This window comes from Miscanthus floridulus, chromosome 16 (assembly GCF_019320115.1).
Source record: "Miscanthus floridulus cultivar M001 chromosome 16, ASM1932011v1, whole genome shotgun sequence".
Lineage (NCBI taxonomy): Eukaryota > Viridiplantae > Streptophyta > Magnoliopsida > Poales > Poaceae > Miscanthus > Miscanthus floridulus.
In genome coordinates this window covers 73,616,668-73,643,712 of record NC_089595.1, presented here as the reverse complement: position 1 = coordinate 73,643,712, position 27,045 = coordinate 73,616,668, and the positions used below count along the sequence as shown (strand labels likewise).

Here is a 27,045-nt window from a genome sequence, read left to right as displayed (position 1 = left end):
ATGGCCACAATTGGATGTTTCCTCTAGCCTTTGGATTGTTTGAGTCAGAGACAAAGGAAAACTGAGTCTAGTTTATGGAGCAACTTAGGAAGGCCATTGGACCCATGGATAAGCTAGCTATCTGCACTGATGCATGTAAGGGGTTGGAGTCAGCTGTTAGACTAGTATTTCCACAAGTAGAGATGAGAGAATGTTTCAGGCACTTAATGGAGAACAATGAAGAAATACTACACAGGTGATGTGTATGGCAAAAATATGTGGCCTACAGCTAGAGCTTACTCACCACACAAATTCAAGTACTTTTTTGATAAAGTCTTCCAAGCTAGTCCAGATGTGCAGAAATGGCTGATAGAGAATCATCCTTTTCTGTGGGCTAGAAGTAAATTCTCAGAACACATCAAGTGTGACTATATCAACAACAATTTAGTAGAATCATGTAATTCTTAGATCAAAGAGCACAAAGACCTTCCTGTGCATTGCATGGTAGATGCAATCAGAGAGAAGATAATGGTCTTGTTTGCCAAAAGGAACAAAATTTCAAGGGCCCTCCTGTAGGGTCGAGATGGCAGGACTAGAGGGAGGGTGAATAGTCCTTTCTAAAATTAATTGTGTCGGCTAACCGAAACAAGTGATAAAGACTATCGGTCTAGCCAAGACTACACCCCTCTATCTATGTTCTCTAGCACCTTCCAAAGATACTAATTAAGCAACAAAGATGTCGGGCTAGCTAGAGCTCACCTAACCAATTCTAGGAGCAAGGTCACACAAACCTATGCCACTAGTACTTTAAGCAACAATGGAGCTCCTACACATGCTAGTAAGCAAAAGCATAAAGCCAACTAAGCTCACTAGCAATGCTCAATAACAAGGCAACCAATGCCAAATTAGAGAGCGTAAATACTTAGCTACACAAACTAAGCAAAGTGACTAACAAGGTTACACAAACCTAATTAGCCACGCAAGGGAGCTACTTCTATGCTACACAAGCAAGAAGGTAACAAGTAAGCTACACAAGCTAACTAATTACAAGAGCAACTACACAAGCACAATGTATATGAAAGTAATTACAAGCTTGTGTAACGAGGATGCAAACCAACGGGAAGAACAAGGTTGACACGATGATTTTTCTCCCGAGGTTCACGTGCTTGCCAACACGCTATGTCCCCGTTGTGTCGACCACTCACTTGGTGGTTTGGCGGCTAATTGGCATCACCCGCCAAGCCCACATGTCGAGCACCGCAAGAACCTACCCCAAAAGTGAGGGTAGCTCAATGACACGCTCAACTAGAGTTGCTCTTCATGGCTCCCGTAGGGCGAGCACAATGCCCCTCACAAAGCTCTTCTCTGGAGCACCGCACAAGCTTCTTGCGGGCTTCGACAGAGACCACCACCAAGCCATCTAGGAGGTGGAAACCTCCAAGAGTAACAAGCACCACTGGCTTGCAACTCGATCACCTAGTGCCACTCGATGCAACCTCACGATGCAATCACACTAGAATCGCTCTCTCACACAATCAAATGATCACTATCCAGTATATGTGAGATGGAGGGCTCCCAAGCACTACTACACAAGCCACCAAGGCTCTAGTGTGCTCAGCTACCAGCCCAAGGCCGGCCATGACTTCTATTTATAACCCCATGAATAAATAGAGCCGTTACCCCTTCGCTGGGCAAAAGTCGGGACGACCGGAAGCTCTAGTCCGATCGAATAGACACTGGACCTCAGCGTCCGGTCATGCGATGCACGCCATGTGTCCCCTTCTTCAAACTTTGTTCGTCCGATCTCAATAGTCATCTGTCAACCGGATGTAGCAGCTTGAACTGACCAGACACAGCAACCCCAGCATCCGGTAGTTTCCTAGTAAGGTACCAGACATGACCGGACACGTCCGGTTGGTCGTGATCGGACTGCAGCACCAGTGTCTGGTCACTTCTAGCTTCTCTGCTCTGCCTACGTCACCACACGTCACCCTAACCGGACACACATAGCCAGTGTCCGATCACTTCTAGCTCCAACAGTCTGATCAATGACCGACGCTAGCACGTTGTCTGCCACCACTAACCGGACGCTGGAACCCAGTGTTCGGTCACTGCATGACCAGAGTCTGGTCCACTCTGTGGGATCTCTCTTTTCTATATAGGGCACTAGTGGCACCGTCGGACTGTCCACACTCTATGGGTGGACACTCCGTCGGTGGAGTTTTGAACCCTTCTCTTCGTTCCTTCGCCAAGTTGATCCACATCAACAACAACTTCATCTCCTTTGTAAATGTGCCAACACCACCCTGTGTATGTGTGTTAGCATTTTCACAAAATGTTTTCCAAAGGATTAGCCACTCAACTTGCCACGCCACTCAATCCTAGCAACGATGCAAAGTTAGATCACTTGAGTGGCACTTAGATGATCGATATGTAAACAAGTTTGCCCCTCTTGATAGTACGGTCATCTATCCTAAACCTGATCATCAACTTCTCTACACACCTATGACCGATGAAATGAAATGCCCTAGGTTATACCTTTGCCTTGCGCATTCCATTCCATCTCCTCCAATGTCGATGCAACACATGCACCGAACACGATCAACAATGATATGATCCACTTCATATCATCATGTGATCATATTGGTTCATCGATCTTGACTTCACTTGCTTTTCACCATTGCATTCGTCCATCGGCGCCAAGTCTTGCTCAAGCTTCACCGCCACACGGTCCATTGCTCCGAAGCCTCTGACTTGTCCTTCACGCTTACAACCGGTCCATCAAGCCAAGTCATGTCTTGATCTTCTCCACCTTGATCACATGACTCAATGTCATGTCTCATTTGCAATGAGCTCCTTCATCATCACATGTGTGAGCTTTGCAACATCTCCAAGCCATTTTCACCTTCATGGTATATGTTGCTCACATACATGTACATGTGGACTAATCACCTGTGTATCTCACATACACAATTAGTCCACCTAGGTTGTCACTCAATTACCAAAACCACACAAGGACCTTTCAATCTCCCCCTTTTTGGTAATTGATGACAACTCTACAAAGATATGGAAATTAAGCTCTTTTGGATTTATGTTGCTTGCCCAAGCAATTTTACCATGTGTAAATGTTTTGGACAAGTACCACAAACCCGAAATGGTAGCATTAGCTCCCCCTATATATGTGCTAGAGTATTTGTTTTGAAGTTCACACATATGCATAGATTGCAAATGTGGGAGAGTAATTACTACCAAATGATGCTAAGGTGTATAGAATAAACCTTTAAAGCGTGTACCAATCGGAGTTTCACCTTTAAGTTCATCCTTAGCACCATGCTTAGCTAGATATCACTTGGAAATAAAAAGCACTAGATACCTTGTGAGATCAACATTAAAAGCAAGGTACTAGCATTACTTGAAAAACATACCAAGTGTCTAGCTATCATCTTATGCATGCTAGTTATCAAATCATCATTCAAGTTCTACAACTAGCATACACCACACAAGCATGCATATTGAATTTGAAAGCTTATGCAATGCAAGCAAGCACATGAATATGCACATATCAAATGCAATCAATCAAAGTTCATGAGCTTGCTCCCCCTACTTGTGTGCTTCTCTTGTCCAAGAATTTTGATCCATCTCTTTTCTTCAATGTTGCTCCCTCTTTGTCCATGTCCATGTCCAACCTCTACTTCTTTGAGCTTTTATATCTTATCTCTCCCCCATGTATAATCTCAATCTCAAAGCTTTCATATCTTTGTACAATCTCTCCCCCTTTGTCATCAATTTCCATAAAAGGTGTGCTTCTCATTGATGCAAAGGTATGCATTTGGGGTAGCTGGTTGAGGCTTAAATCTTGCATTTTTTATGGACATCACTTGATTATTGGAATGACACTATTTGTAAATACCACTTGTAACTTGTACCACTTGTATCTTGTGTAGGGCTTCTTGAGATACCACACATAAGATTTTTGATCTAGATATCAATTGGTGTGCCACCTCCCCCTATGTGATAGCATGGGTCATCCGTTTAATACACTTGAGCTCTTGTAGGTGAGGGATGCATTCTTCATTTGATGATCACTTAAAGTTGAGGATCACTTGTGGAACCATCATCTTGTATGATTGATATCATGTGTAGATATGATACCACTTGTATGAAGTGAATACCACTTTGAAAGAATCTTCTAATATGGAACCACTTTTTTGGATTATATCCAATAAGAATTATTTCTTGAACATTTGCTATCTTCATGAGTACCACTTATAGGATATCACTTGTGAGTTGATCTAGACATCACTTGTAGATTCTTGATGAAATACTTGAGTCTAGATACCACTTGAAACAAATGAACTAGATATCCATTTGCATTGTTGTCTTGTGCTTGTACTCTTATCACTATCATGAGCTTCTATGGTTGACTTGAACTAAATTGATTTGCCTCAACTTTCAAGTCCGGTTTGAACCAATGACAAGCTTCTTCACACCTCTTGCAAGGGTTATCTTGCCAACGTTGTACTTGTCACTTGTTAGCGATCCAAATTAGATCAAGTACTTGGGATCACTAGCTCATGAACAAATTCATATACTAACCACTAGATCAAGTAATAATTCAAGCAATAGTGGTAGGTTATGAATTTAAACATTTCATTTGTTATGTATGATCCTATGAGGCATGTACTATATGCACTAACCGCATACTAGTAAGGGATGAAATGATCATGCACATTACAATGATACCTTTGCTATGTTGGAGTAGAGGATAGTCACATAGATTCTAATTCATAACTCCAATAGCAATGTGAAGTCCAATTATAAGCTTGGTGAAGACCAATAGATACCATGTTGAATTCCATTCTTCACCCATATGAAATAAATACCACTTATGATCAAGTGCACTTTCTTGTTGTGGTTGCCTTGCTTTATCTTTTAATCTTTGCTTGCATGAGAGCATCAATTTCACAATACCACTTGAAATATCATGACTAGCTCTCTTTTGGGTGTTGCTTGCTTTTCTTGATCAACCCTTTTGAATGCTTCAACTAAGCATCTCAAATGTTCCTCGGATCATCACTTCCATTTTAGCCTTTCAAGTACCACACTTGGTTCACCTACACATAGGCGGCAAGCCCCTACACTAGAGAGAAGTGACCTCTCTCTAAGAACCATTCTTGACACTTACTTGAAATAACTTGATTGATTGATCCAAGTTGTCACAGAACTGACCAATTTATAAGAGCACAAGTACAAAAACAATCACCGAAATGATCAAATTATCGCACTTGAGCCCATATAAACCCGGTAGTCAACTGAAACCTCGAAGGATTTCAAACCAACTTGCATACAACCAAGATCACAGTAATTCAACATAACATATCATACGTTACAACATTTCACAGACAGTTTGCAAATAGATTACATCACCTCAGAGTCATTGTTATTACAAAACAAGTGTTGTAAAGTACGCGGAAGCAAATAGTTTAACTTATAGACCCGAGTTCAAATACAAATACTAGTTTGTTGATCACAACCTGCAAAAGCATTTGGATAAGAGAAACAAAGATCATGCCCGTGATCTAGTCTTCATCACCCGCCGAGTGGAGACAATACTTACAGAAGCCCTGATATAGAAGGTCATCTGCAATAAGAGGGAATAAACCCTGAGTACGAGAATGTACTCAGCTAGACCTACCCATCGAAAACCAAAACAAATGACACCAAGGATCATGCATAGCTTAATTTAGTGGATCTAGCTAACACTGTCTTTTTGCAGGAAAAGCATAAGTAATAATGATCAACTCTTAACCTGAGCTAGCTGTGACTTTTAACCATTAACCTGTCATCTATATTAGCACCTGTACTAAGCAACCATTTAATTAAGATGCAAACATTAATAACCATAGCAGGTATAAATCGTGGCAACATTATCATCATCATCCATTTAACCATATCGTTAAATTAATTGAATCTATGTTGCCGCTGCTCAGTCAATTTCTCACTATCCGGGAGAGATAGCGATTCGAATCGATTCCTATCCTAGCTAGAGGGGTATTCCTAACACAAACCTTGCTTCCCCCGCCAGGGTCGCAAAAAAGTCACCGTTGGTACAATTCAAGAGTCACGAGTCCGAACAGTGCCACAAAATTAGAGAACCACTCTGCCATGAGTGCTCGGTGACTTAACCCGCCCTTTGGCTTACGCCACTGGCTCCCCGCACATCCTTACTTCCATCCAGATTGCAAACCCCTGCTTGTGTCCCTGGCCTGAATCAAGCTACTAGGCTTCACAGTCAGAATGACTTATCCGGCCAGCTAAGTGTTAGGCTACGTTCAATATGACATAAGAACGTACGGCATATCGGTCCATAAACAACACAGACAGAGTCACTATGTCCAAACCTACACAAGACTCCGCCCGGTCTTAATTCATTATTAACATGGTTCTTTTCCACGATAGCAAATATAGCCAACCGTGATCCACCTCATCCTAAAGCTCACAGGTGACAGGAAATCACCTGACTTCTACCGCACTAAGCATGGCTAAGCATTTAACCCGCTCCTGAACTTAAATAGGATTCCAGTGCGATATCTGGACAAGGATGGATATATAATGCAACAATTGGCTCCAATCAATTCCTATACTTAATGCATCATCAAAGAATAAAAGATACTCAAGGTATTTGTAAAAACATGGGAGACTTAATATGCTTCGAGGCTTGCCTTTCATGAAAGAGGACGGTTGGTGGTCAGGGCACTCGGGCAATTCCTCCTCGGCGGCTGCTTCGTCGATTTCCTGCACCTCGGGCTCCTTCTCCTGGTTGGCTCCCTCGAACTCCAGCAGCGTCACTCCCTTCGGCACACCTATTGCATGAATATGCAAGATAAATACCATGGATGCACATGAACGAAGTTAGGGATGCCCGGGGCATGCACATGCTTATGACAGTCCGCATTTTCCGACTTAGGCTCTATTCAAATCACTTTAACTTACCAAGTCTATACAATCTAATGTACAATTGCTCATCTTTAGTTAAGGACCTAGCACCTGCATCTAAGCATGTTCTCAAGTTAGGCTAGCACCTAACAATCAACAAGAACATTGCAACAAAGCATGCACACAAACATTCATATTTCAGCGAAACAGAGACTATACAGAGTACGGTAAACTGACCATAACTGAAGATCTACAATTCCAAATGACATGCAACAAGACAATTTGGAAAGCATATGAAATTACCTACAATTCATTGTTAGACTCAAGGCATGATTCCAACCTTTACCAGGTCGAATTTATAGAATTACATGATCCGGTCCAAACAAGACAGAGAACAAGCAACTCTGGGATCTAACTTTGAACAGCTGTAGCTCCTAAACTACAAGGCCAAATGCCACCAAAGTTTGACAGGAGCTAGATACATAAGTTATTTACAACTTTTGTATTCACCACATTCCCAGCAAACCAAAATATCATGGGGAACTTTGTAAAGTCCTGAGAACTGTCCAGAAAGACATAATGCCCAAAAATATTTATTAACTTATGTGGCAAACAACTAATTGGATAAAACCAACTCTACTCACTTATCACACATGTCACAAGAACACCAGAAAGTAAAGTGTTCACCACCAATTCATTTATTTTAATGCCTTTCTTTATTTATTTAATTAATTAGGGGAAATGGTAAACATATATGAAAACTACACCATTTAATCTACAAAAATTTCAGTAGGTACCACATTCTCCAAGTAGACTACTATAAAAATTTCACATCATTTGAGCAAGTATAACATCCTACACAAAAATGACAAGACATAAAGGCTTAAAATGACATAATTAGGAAACCTTAGTGAAAAGTGTCAAGCAATAGATTTTATATTTTTCCTAGCATACTTAAGGTACTAGGACATTCTCCACAAAATTTCATCGTCATGGGATTCCTAGATAAATTACAAAAATTCACGCAAGGATCATTCAATGATAAAAGGAAAATCTATAACTCAAAAACCATACATGCAATGATTCTCAAATTTTTACCAGAGCTTCTACTAAGCAAGAATAGCTTACCAACAAAATTTCATAATTTTTGGAGCACAGGAACTCAAGATATAATTTAAACAAGTTTGCATGCAATTAAAAATAGATTTCAGGTTCCTATTTAATTCATCCAAAAATTCCCCTACAAGTGTTCATGTCACATTTTTCCAAAATACTAGACTTCACTATGATCCTAACAAAATTGGAACCACCAAATTTGGATTTATAAAACTGGAGATACATTTTTTACAAAACATCAATCAATTCTAGAATAATTGAGCTAGCCTTTGAATACACAGTCACTGTCACGCGGGGTCCACACGTCAGCAGGGCCCGCATGGCTATGAAACAGAAACAGGGGAGGGACTGTCGCGGTGCTCCAGTGAGCTTTTCCTCACTGATGCAGAGGGCTCAGGTGGTTGCATCACCACCGTCGCCATCTCTGAGCTCAACTGCGTTGAGGGATGTACGAAGCACGGTGAATGGCCCCTCGGAGCATGGAAGGCGGTGGCCATGGCGAACAGCGAGGACGCCCGATGGCATGCCAGCCAACTCTAGCCACGATATCACCCAGTGAAAGAAGCTAGAGTTACCTAGAGACCTAACGCAGAGATAACCTAAGGTAAGGGCGGCTAGTGTAGCGCCGGTGAGCTTGGCCGTGCGCACGGTCACACGGCAGCGCCCCAAGCATCATGGCGGCATGGTTGTTCTGGCTCAATGGTGGCGAATCTGAGGAATACGCCTTCGAGGTAGATACTATGGCTCATAAGGGTCCTCATGTGCACGCTAGAAGAGGCAGGAAAGGTTCAAGGCGGCTAGCCACGATGAGCTCGTGCTCGCGGCCATGGTAGACACGGTGAGGTGCACCGGGGCGTTCCTAGGCGCACGCTCGGTAGCATCTAGAGCTATTCCTACCAGAGCATTAGCAAGCTAGCGTGGTGCCGGACCAGAGGAAGAGGCAGCGTGTGGTGCGGTGGAGTGCCACGGCCACATGAACCGCAAGCACGGCGTGCTCTGGTGAAGTCTCTGACGGCGAAAATCAAAATGTGCCTTACCAACGGTTCAAGGGAGAAGAGCGAGATGTCCGAGAGGTGGAGTGGAAGAAGATGCGGTGATGGCCGAGATGGATTGGCCAATAGTACAGCATCGAAGGCAAGTTGCGGTGGCAAAGCGAGCGGCGTCAGCAATGGCGAGCAGCGGCGTTGCGAGAGAGAGCGAGTGGGAGGCAGAGCGCGTGCGGGTGAGCTGAGAGGCAGCAGGCATCCTGCTCTTCACGGCGGCCAGCACGCAGCATGGTCAGGGCTAGCTGGGCGCATGGCGTCCACGTGGCGGCCAGGCTCTGCTGCCGGCCGGTCACTGTAGCAAGTCTGAAAATCCAATTCAGTTACCAAGTGAACCGACTGATAGGCGATTTTCAACGCTACATAACTCCTAATTGGCTCAGCCTAATTCTAATCTAGTTAGACTATGTGATAGAGCTAAGTGAGTACTCCAAATGACTCAACATGAGCTCGAGCTAATTCACCATGGATTTCTATCTACAAGGTTCCATAGTCGTCTTCATGAAACTAGAAAGCAGTTCCAACACTTAGAAAATTTCTAAGTGTTGAAACAGCACTGATCTCAGGCTTGTGGGCCCTATTTGAACATGTTCTACTCATTTTCATGACTTGGCTTCAAATTTGCTACAACTTTTATTTAGGTTGCTCAGACATGCAAATAATCTAAGCTACACTTTTTAAACAGTCGAACCCAGGAGCTCTAGGGGTCTAAAGTAGTCAAACCATGACTTGGAAACCTAATTAGGCAAAATGATCAACATGAACATTGTTCCTAATGACATTCTATGTATAACTAAGTTGCTTAAGAGGATTATTAGCCACACCACACATTGGTCACACCAAAATCAAGCATCACATGTATTGAAACAAGGAAAAACAAGTGAAATGTTACCTTTGTTTCAAAGTCATGTTTCACATGTTTCATGATTTTGTTGCATAGTACTAACTAACCATGTTTCACTAAAGTGAGTTGCACATGTTGCACTTGAGTGTTGCACACTATTCATTTCATAAAACAAACACACATGAAATATAACAATATGTTGCAATGTTTCGAAAACATGTTTCATGCAATATAAGCTCATGAATGGATGAATGATGCTCATGTTCATGAAATGCAAGTGCAAATGTGGAAGCCAAACACCTGGGGTGTTACAGCCCTCACCCTTATAAAAATCTCATCCCGAGATTTGACAAGCGTACCATTGTTGATAGAATTCCTTATAACAGTCCCTCAAATAATCTTCTCTTTCCCACGTTGCATCGAGCTCACTACCCTGATTACTCCACATGACCTTGTAAAACTTGACCACCTGACTCCGAGTCACTCGCTCACGAATGTCAATTACTCAGACCGGTTTCTCTTCAAAAGTCAAATCTGATTTTAACTTGATATCCCCCAGTGGAACTCTCTCTTCAGGGACACGAAGACATTTCTTCAATTGGGATACGTGAAAGACATTGAAGATAGCACTCATCTCAGGAGGTAATTGGATCTTGTATGCTACCTTACCACTTTGTCCAATGATTTCAAACGGACCGACATATCTCGGCGCAAGCTTTTGCTTCACACCAAAATGTTGGACACTCTTCATGGGTGAGACTTTCAGATAAATGAAGTCTCTAACTTCGAGCACAATAGGTTTTCTACGTCGATCAGCATAACTTTTCTTCCTAGCTTGAGCTACGGCCATATGGGTTTGGATAGTATGGATTTGTTCTTCGGCTTCTTGAACAAAATCAATTCCATAATATCTCCTTTCACCGGCTTCAACCCAATTCATCGGAGTTCTACACTTCCGACCATACAAAGCTTCAAACGGTGCCATCTTGATGCTCTCTTGATAACTATTATTGTAAGAGAATTCAGCTAGGGGCAACAATTTTTCCCATGAACCCTTAGCCGAGATGACACATGCTCTCAGCATATCCTCTAAGATCTGATTCACTCGTTCTGTTTGCCCATTGGTTTGCGGATGATAGGCAGAGCTTCTTACTAACGTAGTTCCAAATAATCTATGCAAGTGCTCCCAAAAGTGAGCAGTGAACTGTGGTCCTCTATCAGAGACAATAGTGTGAGGTATCCCATGAAGTTAGACTATCTGATTAAAGTACAACTCCGCATAGTTAGTTAGACAAAAATCTATGCAGACAGGAATGAAGCGTGCAGACTTGGTCAAATGGTCTACAATCACCCAAATGGAGTTAAAATTCCTCTGAGTAGTAGGAAGTCCAACAATAAAATCCATACTTATCTCCTCCCATTTCCAACCTAGAATAGAGAGTGGCTGAAGCAATCTAGCTTTCATGTGCACCGCTTTGACTCAACAACAAGTGTCACACCTAGCCACATAAGCAGTTATCTCTTTCTTCATCTTGGTCCACCAAAAGCCAGGTTTCAAATCATGATACATTTTGTTACTACTAGGATGAATAGATAATTTAGAAGAATGGGCTTCGGATATGATTTGATTTCTAAGCTCTCTATCCTTCGAAACCACCAACCTATCCTTGAACCATAACATGTCATTCTCATCTACCCAAAAATGTTTGGTTGCTTGCTCTTTCATCTTATGCTTGATGTGGAACACATCTAAATCTGTCTTCTGTAGCTCAATAATTTGACTCTGTAGAGTACAACTGATAGTGATGTTGTAAAGGACTGCAGGATGTAGGAGTTTTGACAAATGGAAGTCACTTTCAATCAAAGAGTGACAATGAGATTTCCTGCTTAAGGCATCCGCGACGATGTTTGCCTTGCCAGGGTGATAGTGCACTTGGAGGTTATAATCCTTGATCAACTCGAGCCATCTTCTCTGACGCATATTCAACTCAGGTTGAGTGAAGATGTACTTAAGGCTTTTATGATCAGTATAGATGTTGCACACATTGCTGAGCAAATAATGTCTCCAGGCCTTCAAAGCATGAACAACTGCAGCGAGTTCTAAGACATGCGTCGGATAGTTCACCTCATGCTTCCAAAGTTGGCGAGAGGTATAAGCAATGACTCTACCCTCTTGCATAAGAACACCTCATAAACCTATACCTGATGCATCGCAGAACACATCAAAAGGTTTCTCGATATCCAGTTGCGCCAAAACTAGAGCCGAAGTTAGAAGAGTTCGCAGGGTGTGGAAAGCCGCATCACACTCAGAAGTCCAGACAAACCTCATGTCTTTTTGCAGCAACCGAGTCATAGGCTTGTCTATTTTAGAGAAATCCGGGATGAAGCAACGATAATAGCCAGCGAATCCCAAAAAACTCCAAACCTCATGCACCGAGATAGGAGCCTTCTAGTCCAACACTTCTTGCACCTTGGTGGGATCCACCATAATTCCACCATCGGACAACACGTGTCTGAGAAAAGGTACCTCACGAAGCCAGAATTCACACTTGCTGAACTTTGCATAAAGCTGGTGTTCCTATAATCTAGTGATAACCACTCGCAAATGTTCAACATGATCTTCTTCATTCTCAGAATAAACCAGGATATCATCTATAAATACCACCACAAATTTGTCCAACTCAGGCATAAACACCGAATTCATCAAATACATGAAGTGTGTGGGGGCATTGGTCAATCCAAAAGACATAACAAGGTACTCATACAGACCGTATCTTGTGGAGAATGTAGTTTTTGGAACATCCTCAGGCTAAATTTTGATTTGATGATAACCAGATCTCAAATCAATCTTGGAAAAGACTTTTGCTTTAGACAACTGATCAAATAAGATATCTATGTGTGGCAAAGGGTACTTATTCTTGATTGTAACTGCATTCAAGGGCCTATAATCTACACACATGTGTAGTGATTGATCCTTCTTCTTTACAAAGATAGCTAGGCACCCCCACGGAGATGAACTAGGACGGATAAGGTCTTTCTTTAGAAGTTCATTCAACTGGGTCTTAAGTTTGGCTAGTTCATTGGGAGGCATCCTATAAGGCCTTCTGGAGATGGGTGTTGTACCAGGCAGCAACTCTATCTTGAACTCCACATCTCGATTCAGGGGTAATCCGAGCAAATCATCAGGAAAAACATCCAGAAAATCACACACGATAGGGATATCTACCATAGCCTTTGCTTGCACCGCATTAGCCATACAAGAAAGATTGATGTCCTTGGGTAGCTGTACTAGAAAACCCTCTTGATTACCAGGATCTCTAAGCATGACTACTCTAGTCGAGGTATCAATAAGCACTCCATGATTGCTCATCCAATTCATTCCTAATATCACATCGATACCCAGCCCCGGTAACACTACCAGATTAACCTGATAACTTTGCCCCTCTATTTCAAATTGCATGTCCCCAACTACCAGCTTGGTTGGGATAGTACCACTAGCAGCCCTAATACAATAACCCTCACCCTCAATAGTGTATGTTTTATGCATAAACTTGGATGCAAATATGGGACTAATAAAAGAATGCGAAGCACCCGAATCAAATAGTACAACTATAGGGTGTTGATCAACCAGGAACTTACTAGCAGTTACTACCTCTCCTAACGGGATATCAGCAATATTAGTGTGGTTCACCTATCCCTGATAGCCACCTTGGTAGTTATTCTTCGTGGGGTAAGGACACTTCCTCGACTAGTGATCTGGCTTATTGCAGTTCCAGCATGGCATGTTGCTTGGTAGAACATTGGAACTGCCTTGACTGGTAGTGCCCTTGGGAAGAGCAACTGTAAATGCCTTGCAAAACCTAGTCTTGCCTAGATTCTTCTTCAGCGGTGGGCAAAACTTAGCAGTTGATGCTGGAGGACGGAATGGAGCCCTCTGTGTGACTGGAGCCTTGGATTGTGAGGCACCCACCTCATAGGCCCTCTTATGATTCTTCAAAGCAGCATATACAGTATTGTTGTTCTCTTGCGATAAAGCATCACTCACAAACTCATTAAAATGAGCACACTTGCAATTTCCCATGGTCTTCGTCAATTTGGGGCTAAGTCCCCGCTTGAAACTAGCGATCTTTTTGGCATCAGTGTCAACAAACTCAGTAGCATACCTTGCAAGGTTATTGAAAGCCTATAGGTATTCATTCAAGCTCTTGTTCCCCTAGGTCAGCTTCATGAACTCTATATGCTTGATTGCCATGACACTAAGAGGAATATAATTTCCCCTGAAAGCAAACTTGAACTGATCTTAAGTGATTTGGGCATTAGCGGGCATAGTGGACCAATGATGACTCCACCAAATACCAGCTGGCCTATGCAGTTGGTGAGATGCATACTCAGTCTTCAGCACCTTAGTCAAGTAAAGCAGACGAAACTTCTGCTCGAGAGTGTTCAACCACTCATCAGCTTGGAGAGGCTCTTCAGCCTCCTTGAAGATTGGTGGTTTAGTGTCAAGAAAATCTTTGAAGTCGCTATACTGATTTGGTTCTGGTCCTTGGTGTGCACCACGACCATCATGATTTTCAATCATGCGGAGAGCCTCAGCCATAGTGCGATGTCCTTTCACAAGAATTGCCATCAATTCTGTTGGTGTGGGTGGTGGTGGTGGTGGAAGATCGTCATCATCACTAGTCGCACTAGTGGAACAAGTGCGAGGCATCTGCAACAATGCGCAACCAGCAATTATTGATGATGTTAGCACATTGGAGGGGAACCATGTAATTACGCCAAACTGAATTTACTGGAGAGAACGAAAACTTCATACAATAAACAGAGGCAATAATTCATTCTCCAATCACCACATCGTCAATTTGATTACTAGCGCCATACGCAGTGCATTCCAACATGACAAGTTTTAAGCTTAACCAACAAGGTACGCATCTAGAAGGGAGCAGATTTAAGTACATTCATGCCAAGTTCGAATTAAAAAGGTACATCCACATCAGTCATAGCACTAAGTCCATTACACCAATGACTGCAAAAGCTTAAACTAGTGAGACTTGCTAACTAACTACTCATTGAAGCGATTGCTATCCACATCGGAGAAACCTTGGACTTCTTCTGGAATTTCCTCCTCTTCTTCATTTGTAGGTTTAGCTACATTGTCATCCATCTACACGTCCTCTTCTTCTTCATCGGCCACAATCACTTGAGATCCACCCACATTAGGATACCTTGGTATGGGGTGAGGAATAGGAAATAGATGGTTGTTTAGTTGATGGTGTTCAACCTGAAGCTCTTCAAGCTGCTCTTGGAGCTCATGCTCCCTTTGAAAGGCGTTGTGGTTAACCATGATCCAGCCCCAATGTCTTTCTTCTGCTAACTCTAAAGCTACATCTCTATGATGGGTCACACAATCCAACTCTTGTGCTGCCTCATCTCTCTAGGGTGAGGTTCATAAGCTGGTTATGAAGCTCATCTCTCTCGCGTGCTGTTTGACCCCACTGCTGCAGGCGATAATTTGCAATACCTCGAATATCATCTACTTCTTGCTGAGCTCGCCGACATGCATCCGCCCTACGGTGATATTTGCGGGCATGCAACCTAAACTTGTGCTGGGCTGCCATTGCCTTGCCAGCTTCATTTAGTGGGCATGCAACCTGAACTTCATTTGCAACCTGAACTCAGCTAGACTTACCCGTCGAAAACCAAAACAAATGACACCAAGGATCATGCATAGCTTAATTTAGTGGATCTGGCTGACACTTTCTTTTTGCGAAAAAGCATAAGTAATAATGATCAACTCTTAACCTGAGCTAGTAGTGACTTTTAACCATTAACCTGTCATCTATATTAGCACCTGTACTAAGCAACCATTTAATTAAGATGCAAACATTAATAACCATAGCAGGTATAAATCGTGGCAACATTATCATCATCATCCATTTAACCATATCATTAAATTAATTGAATCTACGTTGCCACTGCTCAGTCAAGTTCTCACTATCCGAGAGAGACAGCGATTCGAATCAATTCCTATCCAGCTAGAGGGGTATACCTAACACAAACCTTGCTTCCCCCGTTAGGGTCACAAACAAGTCACCGTTGGTATAATTCAGGAGTTGCGAGTCCAAACAGTGCCGCAAAATCAGAGAACCACTCTGCCATGCGTGCTCGGTGACTTAACCCGCCCTTGGGCTTACGCCAATGGCTCCCCACACATCCTTACTTCCATCCAGATTGCGGACCCCTGCTCGTGTCCCTAGCCTGAATCGAGCTACTAGGCTTCATGGTCGGAACAACTTATCCGGACAGCTAAGTGTTAGGCTGCGTTCAATATGACATAAGGACGTACAGCGTATCGGTCCTTAAACGACATAGACGGAGTCACTATGTCCAAACCTACACAAGACTCCACTCGGTCTTAATTCATTATTAACATGGTTCTTTTTCACGATAGCAAATATAGCCAACCGTGATCCACCTCATCCTAAAGCTCGCAGGTGACAGGAAATCACCTGACTTCTACCGCACTAAGCATGGCTAAGCATTTAACCCGTTCCTAAACTTAAATAGGATTCCAGTGCGATATCTGGACAAGGATGGATATATAATGCAACAATTGGTTCCAACTAATTCCGATACTTAATGCATCATCAACGAATAAAAGATACTCAAGGTATTTATAAAAACATGGGAGACTTAATATGCTCTGGGGCTTGCCTTTTAGGAAAGAGGACGGTTGGTGGTCAGGGCACTCGGGCAATTCCTCCTCGGTGGCTGCTTCGTCGATTTCCTACACCTCAAGCTCCTCCTCCTGGTTGGCTCCCTCGAACTCCAACAGCATCACTCCCTCCGGCACACCTATTGCATAAATGTGCAAGATAAATACCATGGATGCACATGAACGAAGTTATGGATGCTCGGGGCATGCACAGGCTTACTGCAGTCCGTATTTTTTGACTTAGGCTCTATTCAAATCACTTTAACTTACCAAGTCTATACAATCTAATGTACAATTGCTCATCTTTAGTTAAGGACCTAGCACCTGCATCTAAGCATATTCTCAAGTTAGGCTAGCACCTAACAATCAACAAGAACATTGCAACAAAGCATGCACACAAACATTCATATTTTAGCGAAACAGAGACTATACAGCGTATGGTAAATTGACCATAACTGAAGATCTACAATTCCAAATGACATGCAACAAGACAATTTGGAAAGCTTATGAAATTACCTACAATTCATTTTTAGACCTCAAGGCATGATTCCAACTTTACTAGGTCGAATTTATAGAATTACATGATCAGGTCCAAACAAGACAGAGAACAAGCAACTCTGGGATCTAACTTTGAACAACTGTAGCTCCTAAACTACTAAGCCAAATGCCACCAAATTTTGACAGGAGCTAGATACATAAGTTATTTACAACTTTTGTATTCACTAGCAAACCAAAATATCATGGGGAACTTTGTAAAGTCTCAAGAACTGTCCAGAAAGACATAATGCCCAAAAATATTTATTAACTTATGTGGCAAACAACTAATTGGATAAAACCAACTCTACTCACTTATCACACATGTCACAAGAACACCAGAAAGTAAAGTGTTCGCCACCAATTCATTTATTTTAATGCCTTTCTTTATTTATTTAATTAATTAGGGGAAATGGTAAACATATATGAAAACTACACCATTTAATCTACAAAAATTTCAGTAGGTACCACATGCTCCAAGTAGACTACTATAAAAATTTCACATCATTTGAGCAAGTATAACATCCTACACAAAAATAACAAGACATAAAGGCTTAAAATGACATAATTAGGAAACCTTAGTGAAAAGTGTCAAGCAACAGATTTTATATTTTTCCTAACATCCTTAAGGTACTAGGACATTCCTCACAAATTTTCATGGTCATGGGATTCCTAGGTAAATTAACAAAATTCACACAAGGATCATTCAATGATAAAAGGAAAATCTATAACTCAAAAACCATACATGCAATGATTCTCAATTTTTTACCAGAGCTTCTACTAAGCAAGAATAGCTTACTAACAAAATTTCATAATTTTTGGAGCAAAGGAACTCAACATATAATTTAAACAAATTTGCATGCAATTAAAAACACATTTCAAGTTCCTATTTAATTCATCCAAAAATTCCACTACAAGTGTTCATGTCATATTTTTCCTAAATACTAGACTTCACTATGATCCTAAAAAAATTAGAACCACCAAGTTTGGATTTATAAAACTAGAGATACAATTTTTACAAAACATCAATCAATTCTGGAATAATTGAGCTAGCCTTTAAATACGCAGTCACTGTCACGCGGGGTCCACATGTCAGCAGGGCCCACATGGCAGTGAAACAGAAATAGGGGAGGGACTGCCGCGGTGCTCCAGCGAGCTTTTCCTCGCTGGCGCAGAGGGCTCAGGTGGTTGCGTCACCACCGTCACCATCTTCGAGCTCAACCGCGTTGAGGGATGTACAGAGCACGACGAATGGCCCCTCGGAGCATGGATGGCGGCGGCCATGGCGGACAGCGAGGACGCCCAATGGCACGCCGGCCAACTCCAGCCACGGTATCACCCAGCAAAAGATGCTAGAGTTACCGAGAGACCTAACATAGAGATAACCTAAGGTAAGGGCGGCTAGGGTAGCGCCAGTGAACTTGGCCACGCGCACGGTCACACGGCGGTGCCCCGAGAATCACGGCGGCATGGCTGTTTCGGCTCAGTGCCGGCAAATCTGAGGACTATGTCTTCGAGGTAGATACTACGGCTCATAAGGGTCCTCATGCGTGCGCTAGAAGAGGCAAGAAAGGTTCAAGGCGGTCGGCCACGACGAGCTCGTGCTTGCGGCCATGGCGGACACGGTGAGGTGCACCGGGGCATTCCTAGGTGCACACTTGGTAGCATCTAGAGCTATTCCTACCAGAGCATCAGCAAGCTAGTGTGATGCCAGACCAGAGGAAGAGGCAGTGCGTGGTGCGGTGGAGTGCCACGGCCATGTGAACCGCAAGCACGGCGTGCTCCGGTGAAGTCTCCGATGGTGGAAATCAAAATGTGCCTTACCAACGGTTCAAGGGAGTAGAGCGAGAGGTCTGGGAGGTGGAGTGGAAGAAGATGTGGTGATGGCAGAGACAGATTAGCCAACAGCACAGCGTCGAAGGCAAGTTGCGGTGGCAAAGCGAGTGGCGTCGGCAATGGCGAGCAGCAGCGTTGCGAGAGAGCGAGTGGGAGGTAGAGCGCGTGCGGGCAAGCTGAGAGGCAGTAGGTGTCCTCCTCTTCATGCCGGCCAGCGCACAGTGTGGTCAGGGCCAGCCGAGAGCATGGCGTCCACGCGGTGGCCAGGCTCTGCTGCCGGCCGGTCACTGTAGCAAGTCTGAAAATCCAATTCAGTTACCAAGTGAACCGACTGACAGGCGATTTTCAACGCTGCATAACTCCTAATTGGCTCAGCCAAATTCTAATCCAGTTGGACTACGTGATAGAGCTAAGTGAGTACTCCAAATGACTCAACATGAGCTCGAGCTAATTCGCCATGGATTTCCATCTACAAGGTTCCAAAGTCGTCTTCATGAAACTAGAAAGCAATTCCAACACTTAGAAATTTTCTAAGTGTTGAAACAGCACTGATCTCAGGCTTGTGGGCCCTATTTGAACATGTTCTGCTCCTTTTCATGACTTGGCTTCTAAACAAAGTTTGTTCCTCATAAAATTTGCTACAACTTTTATTTAGGTTGCTTAGACATGCAAACAATCTAAGCTACACTTTTTAAATAGTCAAACCCAGGAGCTCTAGGGGTCTAAAGTAGTCAAACCATGACTTGGAAACCTAATTAGGCAAAATGATCAACATGAACATTATTTCTAATGACATTCTAAGTATAACTAAGTTGCTTAAGAGGATTATTAGCCACACCACACATTGGTCACACCAAAATCAAGCATCACAACATTGAAATAAGGAAAAACAAGTGAAATGTTACCTTTGTTTCAAAGTCATGTTTCACATGTTTCATGATTTTGTTGCATAGTACTAACTAACCATGTTTCACTAAAGTGAGTTGCACATGTTGCACTTGAGTGTTGCACACTATTCATTTCATAAAACAAACACACATGAAATATAACAATATGTTGCAATGTTTCGAAAACATGTTTCATGCAATATAAGCTCATGAATGGATGAATGATGCTCATGTTCATGAAATGCAAGTGCAAATGTGGAAGACAAACACCTGGAGTGTTACACAAGTGATGGACTTAACTTGATGAGTAACCTTGATTCATTCTTTAAGTCCTTTTCTTTCTACTTGTTTAAGTCCTTTTCTTTTTACCAAAAGATTTTCAATCATATCTAAAACTTCAGCTTCATCTTTATCTTGAGTACTAAAAGTGTGCAAAGTACACTCCATAATCAAATAGCCTTGTACTCTTTGCTTGTCATGCTTCTAGATCATCTCAAAATCAAACTTAGGTACCTCAATTACTTATAAACATGTTTTCAACTTGAGGACCTTTCAATCAAAGTGACTCTAGATCAATCCAACATTTGTTACTTTTCTGGCAGATTCTGTACCCTTCAAAGAAATAAGCATATCTCCCAAAGTACAAATCTAAATACCACTAAATTTGGTGGATGTGTGCAATACTAAGTTATCTAGCAGCTGTAAAAATGTGAGCTTCATTTGACTTTAGATTGCTACCAGATTTCAATTCTTCCACCACTGTTATATGCTGAAAACAACTGCACTATAGCTGACAAGATCCACTCCAAAACCAAAGCATTTCTTATCCAATTCTCATGAAAATTGTACAGCATCTTATACCATAAGTCTAGAGCATGTACATCAATTTTTATGCCAATCAAATAAGTTTTGATTACTCAAACATGGCTAAGATCACAGCTCACTCAGATTTTCAATATAGGACAGATTTCAACAATTGAGCTATACTTCATCAAATGTGAATCAAACTTGAAACTAACTTGTTTGAATACTTCCATAAGACATATCTATTCAAGTCACTTACTAAAAGTCATCTCATGAATTTATCCAATATAAATCAATCCAACCTTGATTACTTAATCAATTATCCATTCAATCAACTCATAGCAAGCAACATTGCATATTTATCCAATTCAATCAACTCATATGCACCCAAATGAAATGATCAACAAGAGATATACCATGGTTAGCTCATGATCATCCAACTAGCAAGCTTCAACTCAATTATTTGCAAGTCATCAAATATATCCAATGAATCACCAACAACTTAAATATGACACTTATATGTTGATAGCACTTGGACTTCACTCAATTTTCACTTGACATTGGATTTGGATGCGCACTAGGCTTCATATCTTGACTCAACATATAATGATCAATATGAAATCAATTGAATCAAGTCTCCAATGCCGATGGTACCTACAATCTATCATCCACTTTTTGACGATACCCAAACAAGTTTGGGATCCTCTCAAGTTGGGAGCAACATACTTTGGCATAGCCTTAGTATGAATAGCGGGATGTTTTGCAATAGCAACCATAGAGGTACCATTATCATCCTTCCTAAGCATAGAATCATCATCAATTGAAATAGGCTTAGAAGTTTTACCTAGGGGACATGAATGTGCCATGTGTCCCCTTTCCCGACATGAGTAGCACTTTCTCTTTGATTGAGCCTTCTCGTCCTTGCTCATATGGTGCTTCTCATTGCCTTGCCTCTCATGGATTGCTTAAGCCTTCTTCTCAAGCTTGGTAGGACACTTAGAGGCAAAGTGTCCCATACTTCCACACTTAAAGCACTTGATGTGAGCATAATCTTTCTTCTCATCTTCATTCTTGCTCATCATCTTGGCATCATGAGTTTACATTGGATGCCTTGCCTTTCCATCCCTTCTTGTTTTCTTCTTTATCATCAAATCACCACCATCTCCATGGTTGATCTTGATTTGAACTTGGGGTGTCTTCTCTTGCTCAACTTGTGGCTTTGGTTGAGGCTTCACTTGTTGCTTCACCAATTGCTTGGTTGGGCATATTGAGGTAAGATGGCCCCAAGTGCGGCACTTGAAGCACTTGACATGCTTTATCCTCTCTTCTTCTTTTATATTCTTGAGCTTCTCAATGTTAGGGCAACCATTTGCAAGGTGTCCCACTTCATGACACTGGTAGCACATGGTATGAGAGAGCTTTCTTTGTTGTAGCTTCTTCATCTTTTTTTCTCTCTTTCTTTTGCCCTTTGTTATCTTCTTCTTGAAGCCAAGGCCACACTTGTCACCATAGTTTCTTTGAGTCTTCAACATGTGCTCAAAGGCCATTTTTGAGTTGTAGCACCTCTCTAACTTGTTGCTCAATTTCTTCACCTCACTTTTGAGCTCAATGTTCTCCTTCAAAATGTTAGTCTCACAAGACATAGAAGTAGAACAAGCGTCTATTTGTGAAGAACATGGCATGTCTAACAAATCATCACAAGAGGTGGATACATGCTTCTTGCCTACATCACAAGGGTTAGCAACAATTTGTGATTTATCATTTGATCCATGTGATGAGCTCTCATTATTTTTAAGTTTCTTTGTAAACATTTTAATGAGAGAAGCATGTTGTTCTAATAATTCATCATGAGATGCAAGTAGTGTCTCATGATTCAATTTTAGCTCATCATGTGAAGATTTATAAGCATCAAGTAATTTCTTATGTTCTTCACAAGAGTTCTTTAGAAATGAGTTTTCATTTTCTAATTTCAATGTTTTAGCTTTCTCATTTTCTAAAGACATGGTCATGCTAGCAAGTCTACTAACAAGCTCATCATATGAATCAACATGATCAGCCACATTATCATTTGTTACCTTGGTCACCTTGTGACATGAAGCAATGTGGTGATATAGTTGGAGAGCTTGTAGTAGCATCTTCATCATGGCTTGAGCATGAACCATCATCACCATCAAGTGTGCATGGGTAGCATCATCACTTACAACACTTGTGGCATTATCATCAACCTTGTCAAGTGAACTTGTAGTAGATCGATCATCATCATCATCACTTGACCATGAGGTGGAGCAATCTTCCACAATCACCAAATTATGATTATGCTCAACACACTCATGCGCCTCATTCTTGGGCTCATCCTCCTTCTTGAATTTGCCATCATCCCATGTGGAGGAATCACCGAAGGTGCGCTTGATGGACTCCCATATCTCACGTGTGGTCCCCGTGTAGTTTACTTGTTTCATCAAATCAAAACTCAATGCATCCATTAGAAAACAACAAGCATGTGCATTAAGTTTATAGAGAACTCTTTGAGCTTTGGTGAGATTTCTATGGTCCAAGACATGGGTGAGACCACTAGTGACAATCCACCAAAACTTAGATCCCTTTGCACGAAAATGATCAAGCATGTGATTTTTCCAAAATGCAAAGTTTGTGTCATCAAAAATGTGTCTCGCAAACATCTAGCCCACTAGACGCCATCCTCTCGGGTCGGTGAAGACCACAAATAAGAGACCTAGCTCCGATACCACTTGTAGGGTCGACATGACGGACTAGAGGGGGGTGAATAGTCCTTTCTAAAATTAATTGTGTTGGCTAACCGAAACAAGTGATAAAGACTATCGGTCTAGCCAAGACTACACCCCTCTATCTATGTTCTCTAGCACCTTCCAAAGATACTAATTAAGCAACAAAGATGACGGACTAGAGGGGGGTGAATAGTCCTTTCTAAAATTAATTGTGTTGGCTAACCGAAACAAGTGATAAAGACTATCGGTCTAGCCAAGACTACACCCCTCTATCTATGTTCTCTAGCACCTTCCAAAGATACTAATTAAGAAACAAAGATGACGGACTAGCTAGAGCTCACATAACCAATTCTAGGAGCAAGGTCACACAAACCTATGCCACTAGTACTTTAAGCAACAAGGGAGCTCCTACACATGCTAGTAAGCAAAAGCACAAAGCCAACTAAGCTCACTAGCAATGCTCAATAATAAGGCAACCAATGCCAAATTAGAGAGCGCAAATACTTAGCTACACAAACTAAGCAAAGTGACTAACAAGGTTACACAAACCTAATTAGCCACACAAGAGAGCTACTTCTATGCTACACAAGCAAGAAGGTAACAAGTAAGCTACACAAGCTAACTAATTACAAGAGCAACTACACAAGCACAATGTATATGAAAGTAATTATAAGCTTGTGTAACAAGGATGCAAACCAACGGGAAGAACAAGGTTGACACGATGATTTTTCTCCCGAGGTTCACGTGCTTGCCAACACGCTATGTCCCCATTGTGTCGACCGTTCACTTGGTGGTTCGATGGCTAATTGGCATCACCCGCCAAGCCTACACATTGGGCACCACAAGAACCTACCTCGAAAGTGAGGGTAGCTCAATGACACGCTCAACTAGAGTTGCTCTTCATGGCTCACGCAGGGCAAGCACAATGCCCCTCACAAAGCTCTTCTACGGAGCACCACACAAGCTTCTTGCGGGCTTCGACGGAGACCAACACCAAGCCATCTAGGAGGTGGCAACCTCCAAGAGTAACAAGCACCACTAGCTTGCAACTCGATCATCTAGTGCCACTCGATGCAACCTCATGATGCAATCGCACTAGAATCACTCTCTCACACAATCGAATGATCACTATCAAGTACTACTACATAAGCCACCAAGGCTCTAGTGTGCTCAGCTACTGGCCTAAGGCTGACCATGGCTTCTATTTATAACTCCACGAACAAATAGAGTTGTTACCCCTTCATTGGGCAAAAGTCGGGACGACCTGGATGCTCCGGTCCGATCGACCGGACGCTGGACCTCAGTGTCCGGTTGTGCGATGCATGCCACGTGTTCCCTCCTTCAAATGTTGTTCGCCCGATCTCAACGGTCATCTGTCGATCGGACGTAGCAGCTTGAACTGATCGGACGCAGCAACCCCAGCGTCCGGTCATTTCTAGTAAGGTACCAGACATGGCCGGACGCGTCCAGTTGGTCGTGATCAAACGCAGCACCAGCGTCCAGTCACTTCTAGCTTCTCTGCTCTGCCTATGTCACCACACGTCACCCTGACCGGATGCACACAGCCAGTGTCCTATCACTTCTAGCGCCAATGTCCGATCGATGACCGACGCCAGCACGCTGTCTGCCACCACTGACCGGACGCTGGAACCCAGCGTCCGGTCACTGCGTGACCAGAGTCCAGTCCACTCTGTGGGACCTCTCTTTTCTATATAGGGTGCCAGTGGCACCGTTGGACTGTCCGCACTCTATGGGCGGACACTCCACCGGTGGAGTTTTGAACCCTTCTCTCCGTTCCTTCGCCAAGTTGATCCACATCAACTCCAACTTCATCTCCTTTGTAAATGTGCCAACACCACCAAGTGTATACCACCATGTGTATGTGTGTTAGCATTTTCACAAAATGTTTTCCATATGATTAGCCACTCAACTTGCCATGCCACTCAATCCTAGCAACGATGCAAAGTTAGATCACTCGAGTGGCACTTAGATGACTGATATGCAAACAAGTTTGTCCCTCTTCATATTACGGCCATCTATCCTAAACCTAATCATCAACTTCTCTACACACCTATGACCGGTGAAATGAAATGCCCTATGTTATACCTTTGCCTTACGCATTCCATTTCATCTCCTCCAATGTCGATGCAACACATGCACCAACACGATCAACAATGATATGATCCACTTCATATCATCATGTGATCATATTGGTTCATCGATCTTGACTTCACTTGCTTTTCACCATTGCATTCGTCCATCAGCGCCAAGTCTTGCTCGAGCTTCACTGCCACGCGGACCATTGCTCCAAAGCCTCCGACTTGCCCTTCACACTTGCAACCGGTCCATCAAGCCAAGTCATGTCTTGATCTTCTCCACCTTGATCACATGACTCAATGTCTTGTCTCATTTGCAATGAGCTCCTTCATCATCACATGTGTGAGCTTTGCAACATCTCTAAGCCATTTTAACCTTCATGGCATATGTTGCTCACATACATGTACATGTCGACTAATCACTTGTGTATCTCACATAAACACAATTAGTCCACCTAGGTTGTCACTCAATTACCAAAACCACACAAGGACCTTTCACCTCCCACCTAGTATATTGCCTAGGATCATCCATCAACTAAATGCAGCATCCAAGGGACTTGGACACCTGACCATTTCCAAGGGGCACCCAAATCAGGCTAAGGTTACAGAGATCTACAAGGATGAAGAAGTGAGAAGGCATGTTGTGTACCTAGTTGACAAAGTTTGCACATGTAGACAGTGGCAGATAACTAGTCAACCATGTCCCCGTGCCTTGGCTGTGATTACCAGCACTAGGCAACCAGACATGGCCAAATTTATGGATTAGTATTATTCAGTTCAGAAGTTTCAAGCAGCATATGAGCATATCATTCCTAATATCACTGATAGGAACCAGTGGCCTGAGGTAGGCAAAGGGTTCAAACTACACCCTCCATGCCAGAAGAAGAGAGAAGCAGGAAGACTAAGGAAAAATAGGATCAAGTCTGCAAAGGAGACAGGTGGTAAGGCAACAAGGAAAGTGAGGTGTCCTAACTGCAGTGAGTATGGTCATAGAGGTGGTTGCTAGAAATGTCCACTCACTAGCACCAAGAAAAGGTATCTTCTCAATTCTTCTTTATTTGTTACATTACAATATGAAACTGATCCTATCATTATTGCAGGAAGAGAGCAAAGAAGACCACAGTCAAGGTTGGGAGGAAAAAAGCCAAAAAGGTACCACTACTAAGGAAGCACCAACTCCAAGGACCAGAGCAGCTATTGCAAGGGAGGCAGCAGCAAAGGCTAAGAGGGAGGCTCTAGAACTAGAGCTAAAGGTAGCAGCAGCAAGGGAAGCAGCCCAAGCAGTAGCAAGAAAAGAAGTAGAAGCAGCCCAAGCAGCAGCAGCAAGGGAAGCAACCCAAGCAACAGCAGCAAGGGATGAATTTTTAGCAACTCAAGCACATGAACAAGTGATGGAGGTGATGCCTTTAGAAGTTGAGCTCCTAGAGACAGCTATTCAGACCACAACAGCTAGGAGGTACTACTCTTCTTCCTATGATAGCATGATAATTGATAATGGATTACCTGTGTAA

At 42.6% G+C, this 27,045-nt stretch overlaps 1 pseudogene; it reads left to right on the top strand.

The window, feature by feature from the left end:
* On the top strand, window positions 1-27,045 carry LOC136510831 (uncharacterized; annotated as a pseudogene).